This window comes from Pseudophryne corroboree, chromosome 4 (assembly GCF_028390025.1).
Source record: "Pseudophryne corroboree isolate aPseCor3 chromosome 4, aPseCor3.hap2, whole genome shotgun sequence".
NCBI classification, from domain to species: Eukaryota; Metazoa; Chordata; class Amphibia; order Anura; family Myobatrachidae; genus Pseudophryne; species Pseudophryne corroboree.
Genome location: NC_086447.1, coordinates 478,553,105 through 478,565,782, shown reverse-complemented (window position 1 = coordinate 478,565,782; position 12,678 = coordinate 478,553,105). Strand labels below are relative to the sequence as shown.

At 45.6% G+C, this 12,678-nt stretch overlaps 1 protein-coding gene across 1 annotated transcript in view; it reads left to right on the top strand.

Moving 5' to 3' along the window:
* The first annotated feature begins 1,081 nt into the window (after positions 1-1,081).
* POPDC3 (popeye domain containing 3) overlaps positions 1,082-12,678 on the top strand; it is a 146,889-nt gene continuing 135,292 nt past the window's right edge. Inside the window, exon 1 of the mRNA XM_063917050.1 lies at positions 1,082-1,323. The gene's annotated coding sequence lies outside the window, so the exon portion shown is untranslated. The remainder of the gene's footprint in view (positions 1,324-12,678) is intronic.

Sequence of the window (12,678 nt, the reverse complement as noted above, 5' to 3'; positions counted from 1 at the left end):
ACTCACCGGTAATTCTATTTCTCGTAGTCCGTAGTGGATGCTGGGCGCCCGTCCCAAGTGCGGTGTATCTGCAATACTTGTACGTAGTTATTGTTAACTAAATCGGGTTATTGTTGAGCCATCTGTTGAGAGGCTCGGTTGTTTCATACTGTTAACTGGGTTTCATATCACGAGTTATACGGTGTGATTGGTGTGGCTGGTATGAGTCTTACCCGGGATTCAAAATCCTTCCTTATTGTGTACGCTCGTCCGGGCACGGTGTCCTAACTGAGGCTTGGAGGAGGGTCATAGTGGGAGGAGCCAGTGCACACCAGGTAGTCTAAGATCTTTCTAGAGTGCCCAGCCTCCTTCGGAGCCCGCTATTCCCCATGGTCCTTACGGAGTTCCCAGCATCCACTACGGACTACGAGAAATAGAATTACCGGTGAGTAAATTCTTATTTTTTACAGTATTTATTAAGTTACCAAATTAAATAAAATAATGTGCACACCCATACTACTGTATATATCATATACTACAGTAATATTGTACCCCAACATGTATCTATATATTAACATAAATAATAAACTAATGCCCCCCATACACTTGTGCGCACAGGCAGTTCAGGTGCAATGAAATCGCACCTGAACTGCCAAAGTGATTACCATGCAATCATGCGATAGATCACATGATAATCATGTGATGGGCACGTCACTGCCCATCGCGCATCGCAGTGCAATATATTGCTTGTGTTTTTAAAAACACATGCAATCGCACTGCGATGTGATAAATAAGTGTAGCATATAATATCTTGCAATGCGACATTCGACCAGCGTGCCTACGCATCGCGTCGCAAAGTGCACAATATGTGCATACAATCCTTTGATTTATCTCACAGATACTGTAGAAATCGAAGGATTGTATGCCATATTGCACAAGTGTATGGGCTACATAACACCAATAAATTAATCTTTTTATGGTCATTATGAACAGCCACTTTTATCTAATGGATTATCTACATTTGTTTTTATTTCCTATAATGTGATAATTCTTGTTTCAACCCATGCTCTACTTTTAAACCCTCTCCTCCTCCGTGTCCCCCCTCCCCGCGTGCCGCTGTCCCTGTCTGTCTCCTCTCCTCCCCCTCCCCCTGCCTCCGCCGCCGCCGTGTGTCAGTCTCCAGTAGTCAGAGAGAGCTGCTGCTGCTGGGAAGGGGAGTGTGCGGCTCAGGGCTGAGTGCAGCAGCCGCCCCTCTGGATGCCTATTTTAGTAACATCTCCCCGCCGGCCGCTCAGCAGCTCCTCACTGACAAACTTTCCCCGGACGCCCGCTCTGCACAGCCAGGTAAGGGGACGGGAGAGGGGGGGCTCACACTAAACTTTCCGGCTGCAGAGGGACCCCGGGGGTCCAGTGCCGGCCACACTGCCGCCTGCCTGCTCAGCGCTGCACTGTATTACTATGATCCTGACAAGAGATAGAGACAGCATCCTGGGAGCAGTATCTGATCATGTGCGTCCGCTGCTTTCCCCTCAGACAGGTGTAATAGCAGCAGCAGCAGCAGGGAAGGAATAGTGCAGATCAGATCCGTGCTGTGTATGGAAGTGACAGGTATACTGTCAGGGCATCCCTAGAGTATATGCCGGGATTACTATTCAGGTACTTCCCAAATCCCGGGGGACACACTGTATAACACACACAAGGCTCTGATTGGAGCAGTGACTGCCTGTCTGTGCTACATGCATGAATTGTGCTTCATATAATTACCGTGTATGTGATTGTGTGACAGTAGTTTATAGAACTGCAATTGTATAGTTTTTTTTTCAAGCTTATACTGTACAGTAGTCTGTCATTACACCTGAATCCTGTTCCAGATTGATCTAGCAGAGTTGTGGTTAGAATTGATTACATTGTACCAGGGTTGGGTAATGCAGTTCTGCTCATATACAGTGTAGTACAGGTTATTGGATTTCATAGCTGTGATTTCATGTAAATGATCAATAGGCATGCTAGCTCTTTTATCCATACCATCTGAAGAAAATTCACTGCACATATGTGGTATCATTATGTTTATAAGCAGATTTCCTTGTACTATAGACTGTAAAATGCTCTTTCTTCCTTTACAAATATTGTGAGGCAGCGTCTGATCTTCACACTAGATAGTTTTCTTTGTACCATGTACATTGATATAATATATGTAACAGTGGCAGCATATGGCAGGTGATTGTTTATTTGCAAGCTGAAACATCACACACAAACTCCAATCCTGATTGCATCTTGCCAGGGAAAAGGAACAGAAATGTGCAATTCACATACAGTAACACTTTCTGACTTAAAGCAAGTGCACAGCAAGCAGGAAACACCACGTTTCCTCACGTGGCCTCTGCCTTAGGGATTCGATGTTATAAGAAGCCAGATGAGTAGTATCACCGAGAAATACTGTAATAAGCACACTGCAGTAGTAATGTCTCTAGATATTTTAGGTCACCCTACAAAGTAAATATTTTCTAAGAGTGAAAAACTTTTGAAGGAACTTTACATACATTGAGCAAACGTATGAGCTGTACTGATTTACTTTTCTTTTAATGTAATATCAGCTCTATTTACTCAAAATATTTCCCAATAGTATACTGTAAAGTATAGATACAATTATATGCTTTTTAAATAACTTGGATAATAAAGGTAATATTAAAAAGAAAAGTACTTTAGTTTTTATTTTTATAGAATATTTACGGGTCCATTTATCAACAAGTTTTATCTATTTAAAACATGTTGCAGATGATAAATGGTGCTCCAGCCAATCAGCTTCTGTCATGTGTTTGAAAAATGTCAGTTTGGAGCTGATTGGCTGGAGCACCATTTCTCATATGTAACAAGTTTTAAATAGCTAAAACTCATGATAAATGGGCCCCCAAGAGTTTTAATAGAGTATATCTAGCTTCAGCTGGGCACACACTTGCCAATGCACATCAGATGTGACGTCGGGCAAGATTTCCCCCGCAAACAATATCGTTCATACACACTGAGCGATATTGTTTACTATCTCATCAGTGACGGCACCTGGCCTGTTCAGTCTTGTACAATATCTTTAGATTTCAAGGTGAAAACTAAAGATATTGTACTGTACATCGTTAACAACCCACGGGAGCGTGCATTGTTAATGATATAGTGAATACACGCTAGAAGATGTGAACGATATATCGTCCGATCCACCGGATCAGACGATGTATATCGGGGGCATATCGCCAAGTGTGTGCCTAGCCTGACTGTGTACGTTGGTTTATAAAGGAAATTGTATGCACTTGGCAGAAATCTGGGTTACAAAGGCCCAAGCAGAAAGTCATTAGTACTGTGACAGGTCTCTGGTTTTGTCTGTCCCCGGCGGGGGCGCTAGTGGGTCAGTGTTGGTGCGATGTACAAAGCGGGGAAGCAATATGAAAGTCCTGCGCATAAGCGCTGATGTTTATTAATGCAAAGCAGATGGTATAATACTGAATACACTGGAAACCGGTAATGTGGAAAACAATGACAGGTAACTGAATCCAAACAAGTTAAAAGTCTCTTGCAGCAGAACGTAAAATAACTTGATACTGAATGCAGGTGAAATAACAGAACTCCAATATATATTAGAAACTCACAGTCTCTGTAAAGCATAAGTCCATATAGCCACACTTAAGGCCAGTACTCACGTCCCGATTTGGGAGAGATGTGTGCTGAGTGAACCGCTCAGCACACATCTCTCCCGGCGCTCAGCACAGCGCGATCTGTGCTGAGCGTGCGGGTGGAGATGGGGGGGGGGCTGCTCATTTCATCCAGCGGGTGAAGTGAGCGACCCGCTAGATTGGCCTGCATGCAGGCCAATCTAGCAGCAGCGATAGCGATGTGCGGGGCCGCGCATCGCTATCGCTGAGGGGGCTACACACGGAGCGATGTTGCTGAAAATGTAAGCAATCTAGTCAGATTGCTTAGATTATCGCTCCGTGTGTACCCCCCTTTAGGCTAAAGCAGGAAACAGTCTCTAAGCAAGTAGATGTTATTACTGCTGAGTTGCACAGATGGTATGACAGATGGTATGCTGACAATTAGTGCACAGCTAAGTAATGAGAAAGTACACCTGAGGAGAGTCTCTTACTGCTGATGGGTTTGAAGCTGGATGTAGCTGAAGTCCGGAGTAACAGGAGAGCTGTGGAGATGGTAACTGGAACTATGAAGATAACCACAAGGAACGCTGGAAACAGGAACACAGGAACTGGGGGAACTAGACACAGGGTATGTGACTCGTTGTCCGAGGCGATGTGAGTGAGCCCCGGACAGGAACTTATACCCCTTGCTCTGCAATGATTGGTCACAGGGGCCTGGCTGGAAACACAGCGCTGGATTGGATGCCGGGATCAGCTGAGTGCAGGTGTCATGGCAGCGTCCATACAGACCAGTTGCCGGCACACAGCGGAACACATACGCAGGACCAGACTCGGGGGCACTCAGCGACACGGGAGATGACGCTCGCGGTCAGCGCATCCATGCAGCCGCAACTGGGGCCATGACCTCCGGAGGCCTGCATACCAGCGCGCTGGTAAGTGAGACGCAGCTGACCGCCGATTCCTGACAGTACCCCCTCCTTTATGGGTGGGCACCGAACACCCACAAGGCTTGGCAGGGAAGAGTCTGTGGAATTCTTGTACCAACCGTGGAGCATGCACATCTGTGGTGTTAACCCAACTCCTCTCTTCAGGACCATATCCAGACCAGTCAATCAGGTATTGCAAACGACCATAGCGATGACGAGAGTCCAAGATCTTTTCCACCTCGTATTCCACGCCCCGATGAGTTTGTACCTTTGGAGCTACTGGAAGCGCTCTCTGGAAACGATTGAGAATTAGTGGTCTGAGGAGAGAAATATGGAATGAGTTGGGAACTTTCAAATAGGAAGGCAGTTTTAATTTATAAGCCACCGGATTAATAACACTTTCTACTGGAAATGGTCCAATAAACCGCGGAGCAAATTTAATTGACAGAACTCTGAGACGGAGATTCCGAGTAGATAACCAGACTTTGTCGCCTGGCTTTAAACTAGGGACTGCTCGTCTCTTTCGATCAGCAAACATTTTGTACCGTTGAGAAACCTTTTTAACAGATAGATGAATCTTCTTCCAAATTTGAGAGAACCGCTGAAGAGCAGAAGCAGCCGCAGGCACGTCTATGACAGGTAAATCTTGGAAATCCGGTACTCTAGGATGTTGACCATAAACTGCGAAAAAAGGAGTTGTATCTTTAGAAGTATGATAACGGAAATTATGAGCAACCTCCGCCCAAGGCAATAAATCTACCCAGTCATCCTGTGAAGAGGAAATATACAGTCTTAGATAGGTCTCAAGCTCTTCATTTACCCTCTCCGTCTGCCCATTTGTTTGAGGGTGATAGGCCGTAGAGAACTTAAGTTTAACCTGCAGCGCAGAACACAGAGCCCTCCAAAACTTTGCCACAAACTGTACACCACGGTCAGATATTATTTCTGTTGGAAGTCCATGTAACCTAAGATTTCACGAAGAAATAACTGTGCCAGCTTTGGCGCAGAGGGTAACCCCATGAGTGGAATGAAATGTGCCATTTTTGACAACCTATCGACCACTACCCAGATGGTATCATACCCATTAGAGGGAGGAAGATCTGAAATAAAATCCATTGATAAATGAGACCAGGGGCGCTTGGGAATGGAATTTGGTAACAATTGACCTGCGGGAGCCTGACAAAAAAACTTTGTGCTGAGCACATTTGGGACATGAAGCTATGAATTCTTGAACATCTACTTTTCATATGAGGCCACCAGTAATTTTGGGATAGGAACTTGAAAGTTTTTAGGACTCAAGGGTGACCAGTAAATTTAGACATATGAGCCCAGGACAGAAGATTTGGACGAAGCTCAGTAGAGACAAACATCTTGCCTGGAGGTGGAACTTGGGACACCCCTGTAGCTGCGAACACCACAGGATTTAACACGGGTCGAGCAGCTTGTTCTGATGATTCCTCAGTTGAACACATAGGGGTAAATTTACTAAGATTCGTAATTTCCGAAAAAAGGTCAAAGTTCAATCACGAATGACATCGACAGTGTAAAACTGCAACTTTTTGAATTGATTACGATGGATTTACTAAGCTGTCGTATTCGGGTTTTTCTTTTCTTCCGATGTCGATGTCATTCGTGTTTTTTTACCTAATTTTACGGCAGTGATTAGCAAAACACTGCCGTTTTTTTTTTACAATCAATCTCGGACGGATCTGTGTGATCCGTGCTGGGGTTCTTATTTTTTTTAAATTTAATTAAACAATGTAAAATAAAAAAAAAAATGCGTGGGGTCCCCCCTCCTAAGCATAACCAGCCTCGGGCTCTTTGAGCCGATCCTGGTTGCAAAAATATGGGGAAAAAAATGACAGGGGTTCCCCCATATTTAAGCAACCAGCATCGGGCTCTGCGCCTGGTCCTGGTCCCAAAAATACGGGGGACAAAAAGAGTAGGGGTCCCCCGTATTTTTAAAACCAGCACCGGGCTCCACTAGCTGGACAGATAATGCCACAGCCGGGGGTCACTTTTATACAGCGCCCTGCGGCCGTGGCATCAAAAATCCAACTAGTCACCCCTGGCCGGGGTACCCTGGGGGAGTGGGGACCCCTTCAATCAAGGGGTCCCCCCCCCAGCCACCCAAGGGCCAGGGGTGAAGCCCGAGGCTGTCCCCCCCCCCCCCATCCAATGGGCTGCGGATGGGAGGGCTGATAGCCTTTGTTGTAAAATAAAAGATATTGTTTTTAGTAGCAGTACTACAAGTCCCAGCAAGCCTCCCCCGCATGCTGGTACTTGGAGAACCACAAGTACCAGCATGCGGCGGAAAAACGGGCCCGCTGGTACCTGTAGTACTACTACTAAAAAAATACCCAAAAAAAGACAAGACACACACACCGTGAAAGTATAATTTTATTACATACATACACACATACATACATACTTACCTATGGCCCCACGCAGGTCGGTCCTCTTGTCCAGTAGAATCCAAGGGTACCTGTTGAATAAATTATACTCACGAGATCCAGGGGTCCAGGCTCCTCGGCAAATCCAGGGTTAATCCACGTACTTGTTAAAAATAAAAAAACGGTATCCCGACCACGAACTGAAAGGGGACCCATGTTTGCACATGGGTCACCTTCCCACGAATGCCAGAAACCCACTTTGACTTCTGTCTAAGTGGGTTTCTTCAGCCAATCAGGGAGTGCCACGTTGTAGCACTCTCCTGATCAGCTGTGTGCTCTTGTCCTCACTGACAGGCAGCACACGGCAGTGTTACAATGTAGCGCCTATGCGCTACATTGTAACCAATGCTGGGAACTTTCTGCCCTGCGGTTGACCTAAAGTGACGTCACCGCTGAGCTGAAAGTTCCCAGCATTGGTTACAATGTAGCGCATAGGCGCTACATTGTAACACTGCCGTGTGCTGCCTGTCAGTGAGGACAGGACCACACAGCTGATCAGGAGAGTGCTACAACGTGGCACTCCCTGATTGGCTGAAGAAACCCACTTAGACAGAAGTCAGAGTGGCTTTCTGGCATTCGTGGAAAGGTGACCCATGTGCAAACATGGGTCCCCTTTCAGTTCGTGGTCGGGACACCGTTTTGTTTTTTTTGTCAAGTACGTGGATTACCCCTGGATTTGCCGAGGAGCCTGGACCCCTGGATCTCGTGAGTATAATTTATTCAACAGGTACCCTTGGATTCTACTGGACAAGAGGACCGACCTGCGTGGGGCCATAGGTAAGTATGTATGTATGTGTGTATGTATGTAATAAAATTATACTTTCACGGTGTGTGTGTCTTGTCTTTTTTTGGGTATTTTTTTAGTAGTAGTACTACAGGTACCAGCGGGCCCGTTTTTCCGCCGCATGCTGGTACTTGTGGTTCTCCAAGTACCAGCATGCGGGGGAGGCTTGCTGGGACTTGTAGTACTGCTACTAAAAACAATATCTTTTATTTTACAACAAAGGCTATCAGCCCTCCCATCCGCAGCCCATTGGATGGGGGGGGACAGCCTCGGGCTTCACCCCTGGCCCTTGGGTGGCTGGGGGGGGGGACCCCTTGATTGAAGGGGTCCCCACTCCCCCAGGGTACCCCGGCCAGGGGTGACTAGTTGGATTTTTGATGCCACGGCCGCAGGGCGCTGTATAAAAGTGACCCCCGGCTGTGGCATTATCTGTCCAGCTAGTGGAGCCCGGTGCTGGTTTTAAAAATACGGGGGACCCCTACTCTTTTTGTCCCCCGTATTTTTGGGACCAGGACCAGGCGCAGAGCCCGATGCTGGTTGCTTAAATATGGGGGAACCCCTGTCATTTTTATTCCCATATTTCTGCAACCAGGATCGGCTCAAAGAGCCCGAGGCTGGTTATGCTTAGGAGGGGGGACCCCACGCAATTTTTTTAGCAAAAATAAGCACTTTCACACCCCTTCCCACTGATATACATGCACGGATCTCATGGATCCCTGCATGCATCTCAAATCACGGATAAAAAAAGCAGGTCTGTTTTTTTTTAGGACTTTTTTACGAGTTGTAATTTTTCACGGCAGTGTTTTGTGTTTTTTTGCTTTGCACTTCTTAGTAAATGACCGAGATTCATACTTAAACAGCCGCGTTTTGACCGATGGTGTATTCATTCGTAATTTTTTACCTAAACTAGCAAAAAATTACGAATGCCCTCATCACTGCCGTGATTAGTGTTTAGTAAATGACCGAGATTTACCGAGATGACACTTTGATGAAAAAACGGCATCTCGGTCAAAATCGTGAGCTTAGTAAATATACCCCATAGAGCGAGATAATGCATCTGCCTTAACATTTTGTGAGCCAGGTCTAAACATTAACTTAAAGTCAAAACGAGAAAAGAATAGGGCCCACCTTGCTTGTCGGGGATTTAGGCACTGCACTGCTTTCAAGTAAAGGAGGTTCTTGTGATCCGTGTAGATAGTAATAGGGAATCTCGCACCCTCCAGCAGATACCTCCATTCTTCAAGGGCCAATTTGATTGCCAACAGCTCCTGGTCACCGATGGTGTAGTTCATTTATGCGGGCAAGAATCTACGAGAGAAAAACCCGCAAGGGTGAGTCTTACCATCAACGCCCACCTGGGACAGGACTGCGTCCACGCCAACCGTTGAGGCTTCTACTTCCAAGATGAAGGCCTTATTGACATCTGGCTGAATGTAACACGGGAGCTGAAATAAAAGCCTGTTTTATTTTATGAAAAGCAGACAGTGCTTCATCAGACCATTGGGAAGGATTTCCCCCTTTTCGAGTAAGGCAGGTAATTGGGGCTATTAATGTGGAAAAGCCCTTAATAAACTTCCTGTAGTAGTTAGCGAAGCCAATAAAACGTTGAACTGACTTGAGTGTTGTTGGAAGAGACCAGTTTTCTATGGCTTCTAATTTAGCCAGGTCCATTTGAAGGTTTGTTCCGGAAATGATGTATCCCAGGAAAGATATTGAAGAAGCTTCAAACGTGCATTTAGATAGTTTGCCATACAGATGATTCTGTCGAAGACGTCGAAGAACCTCTTTTACCTGTTGACGATGAGAAACTAAATCACGGGAGAATATCAAGATGTCATCGAGGTAAACTACCACACACTTATACGGGAGATCTCTGAATACTTCGTTGACAAAGTTTTGAAACACAGTCGGGGCATTACTCAAACCGAAGGGCATCACTAGATATTCGTAGTGACCATCACGAGTATTGAAGGCGGTTTTCCACTCGTCGCCACTTCGAATCCTGATAAGATTGTAAGCCCCGCGAAGATCCAGTTTCGTGAAGATGGAGACACGTCTGACTCTGTCAAACAGCTCTGTGATAAGAGGTAACGGGTAGCTGTTTTTAATCGTGATGTCATTTAAACCCTGATAATCAATACCGCGGCGTAGTCCTCCATCTTTCTTCTTAACGAAGAAGAATCCCGCACCGGCCGGGGAAGAAGATGGACGGATAAACCCCTTCTGTAAATTCTCCTTTATATATTCACTCATTGCTTGGGTCTCTGGAACTGAAAGAGGGTATGTACGCCCTCTAGGTGGCTTGCTCCCTGGAACCAAATCGATGGGACAATCCCATTCTCGATGAGGCGGCAAGACATCCGCAGCTTTCTCACTGAAGACGTCAGTGAATTCCTGATAGGCCTCTGGAAGGCCAGACTGAGGTTTTACACTTGTAGATTTTATTGGACATACTTGAGCTAAACATGAATGAAGACAGGAGGAACTCCATGCCGTCAACTGTAAGGTAGACCAGTCAAATTGTGGATTGTGCAATTGAAGCCAAGGCATACCCAGTACAATCTCATAGGTAGCTTTTGGTATGACCAGGAATTTGATGAGCTCAGAATGCAGGAAGCCCACTCCCAGAACTACCGACTTGGTCTGCTGAGTGATGGAACCTTCAGCAATACTGCTTCCGTCTACGGCAGTGAGAAAAACCGGACGAGATAGCTTTGACACTGGGAGAGAAAGTCTATCCACTGCAGCTTGTGTGATAAAATTTCCAGCAGCACCACAATCCACTAAAGCGGACAGAGACTGGAGTCCATCTGGCATTTCCAAAGTGACAGGCAATATAAGGTATTGAGATGGAGGAGCTTTATTCAAGGTCCCTAACTTGACTCCTCCTTTGCAAGTTAGGACCTGGCGTTTCCCGACCGAGCAGGGCAGGAACCAATCAGATGACCATCAGCAGCACAATAGAGACACCGTCTTTCCTTTATTCTTCTGGACCGCTCCTCAGGTGTTAAACGAAACTTGTTTACCTGCATGGGTTCGTCAGCAGTAATAGGTAGAGACTGTACAGGAGGCATAACTCGGTGCTTGCGAAGATCACCTCGAGAGCGTTCACAGGCTCGCTCGCGTAAACGTAGATCCAACTTGACACATAGAGAGATTAGGGCTTCCAGTTGCTCTGGTAGATCTCGGGTAGTCAACTCATCCTTTATGCGGTCAGACAGATCATGCCAGAAGGCGGCAACCAATGCCTGGTTGTTCCACTTCACCTCTGATGCCAATGTCTGGAACTGAATGACGTACTGACCCACAGTACGTGTTCCCTGGCAGATCTGAAGGAGGTCTGAAGAAGCAGAGGTCGTACGCCCTGGTTCGTCAAAGATGCGTTGGAATGTGGCAACAAACTCTGTATAGTTATTCAGCAATGCATCTGCTCGCTCCCACAGCGGAGAGACCCAATTCAGAGCAGAACCAGCTAAAAGAGAGACAATATATGCAACCTTTGCTCTAGGTGTTGGAAAGTTCTGTGGTTGCAATTCAAAGTGGACTTTGCATTGATTCAAAAATCCACTACACATTTTAGGATTACCATCAAATTTACTTGGTGTAGGAAGGTGGATGCGAGGCTTTGGAACAGAAGCAACAGGAGAGCTAGAAACTATGGAACTAGTAACAGGAGCAGAAACTGATGAGGACACTGGAGGAACTGAAGTTGGAAATGACTGTTGCAGAGTATCTAAGCGAGAAGACATTTCTTGCAGGAATTGTATAATCTGCTGCTGCGCAGCCTCTTGACCATCTAGTCGTGACACTAAGCCTTGGAGTGTCCCTGACCCCACACTCTGACCACCGTCCGGGTCCATGGGCCTCGGACAAACTGTCAGGTCTCTGGTTTTGTCTGTCCCCGGTGGGGGCGCTAGTGGGTCAGTGTTGGTGCGATGTACAAAGCGGGGAGGCAATATGAAAGTCCTGCGCATTAGCGCTGATGTTTATTAATGCAAAGCAGATGGTATAATACTGAATACACTGGAAACCGGTAATGTGGAAAACAATGACAGGTAACTGAATCCGAACAAGTTAAAAGTCTCTTGCAGCAGAATGTAAAATAACTTGATACTGAATGCAGGTGACATAACAGAACTCCAATATATATTAGAAACTCACAGTCTCTGTAAAGCATAAGTCCATATAGCCACACTTAGGCTAAAGCAGGAGACAGTCTCTAAGCAAGTAGATGTTATGGGGTATATGCAATTGCGGTCGAATTCCCGAAATTGTCGAATTTCGGGTCATTTTCGACCAAAAAAAAAAATCGCCTATGCAATTCAGTGCTTTCCGACCAAAAAACGGACTTTCAAAATTCGACTTTTTGAAATTCGAATTTTTGCAAATTCGACTTTTCTGCAATGATACAAGTGCTGCAATTCGACCAAAGCATATTCAATTCAAGTTTGGAAATTCGACAGCAGTGCTTTTAGACAGCAAATTCGTCATTTTCAATCCGCCACACTTTGGAGGGTGAAAACAAATAAAACATTTTTAAACATGTTTTTTTTTGGGGGGAATAGCAGATCTATTTATATTAGAAGGGATTAGGTACTTTTTTTTTTTTTTTTGGAGGCACAAATATTATTTATATATTTTTTAAAATATTATTATTATTATTATTATTTTTTTTTATGCTGGAACGGTGAAATCATAAAAAAAAATGGCGTGGGGTCCCCCCTCCAAAGCATAACCAGCCTCGGGCTCTTCGAGCTGGTCCTGGTTCTAAAAATGCGGGGGAAAAATTGACAGGGGTTCCCCCGTATTTTTAAAACCAGCACCGGGCTCTGCGCCTGGTGCTGGTGCCAAAAATACGGGGGACAAAAAGAGTAGGGGTCCCCCGTATTTTTAACACC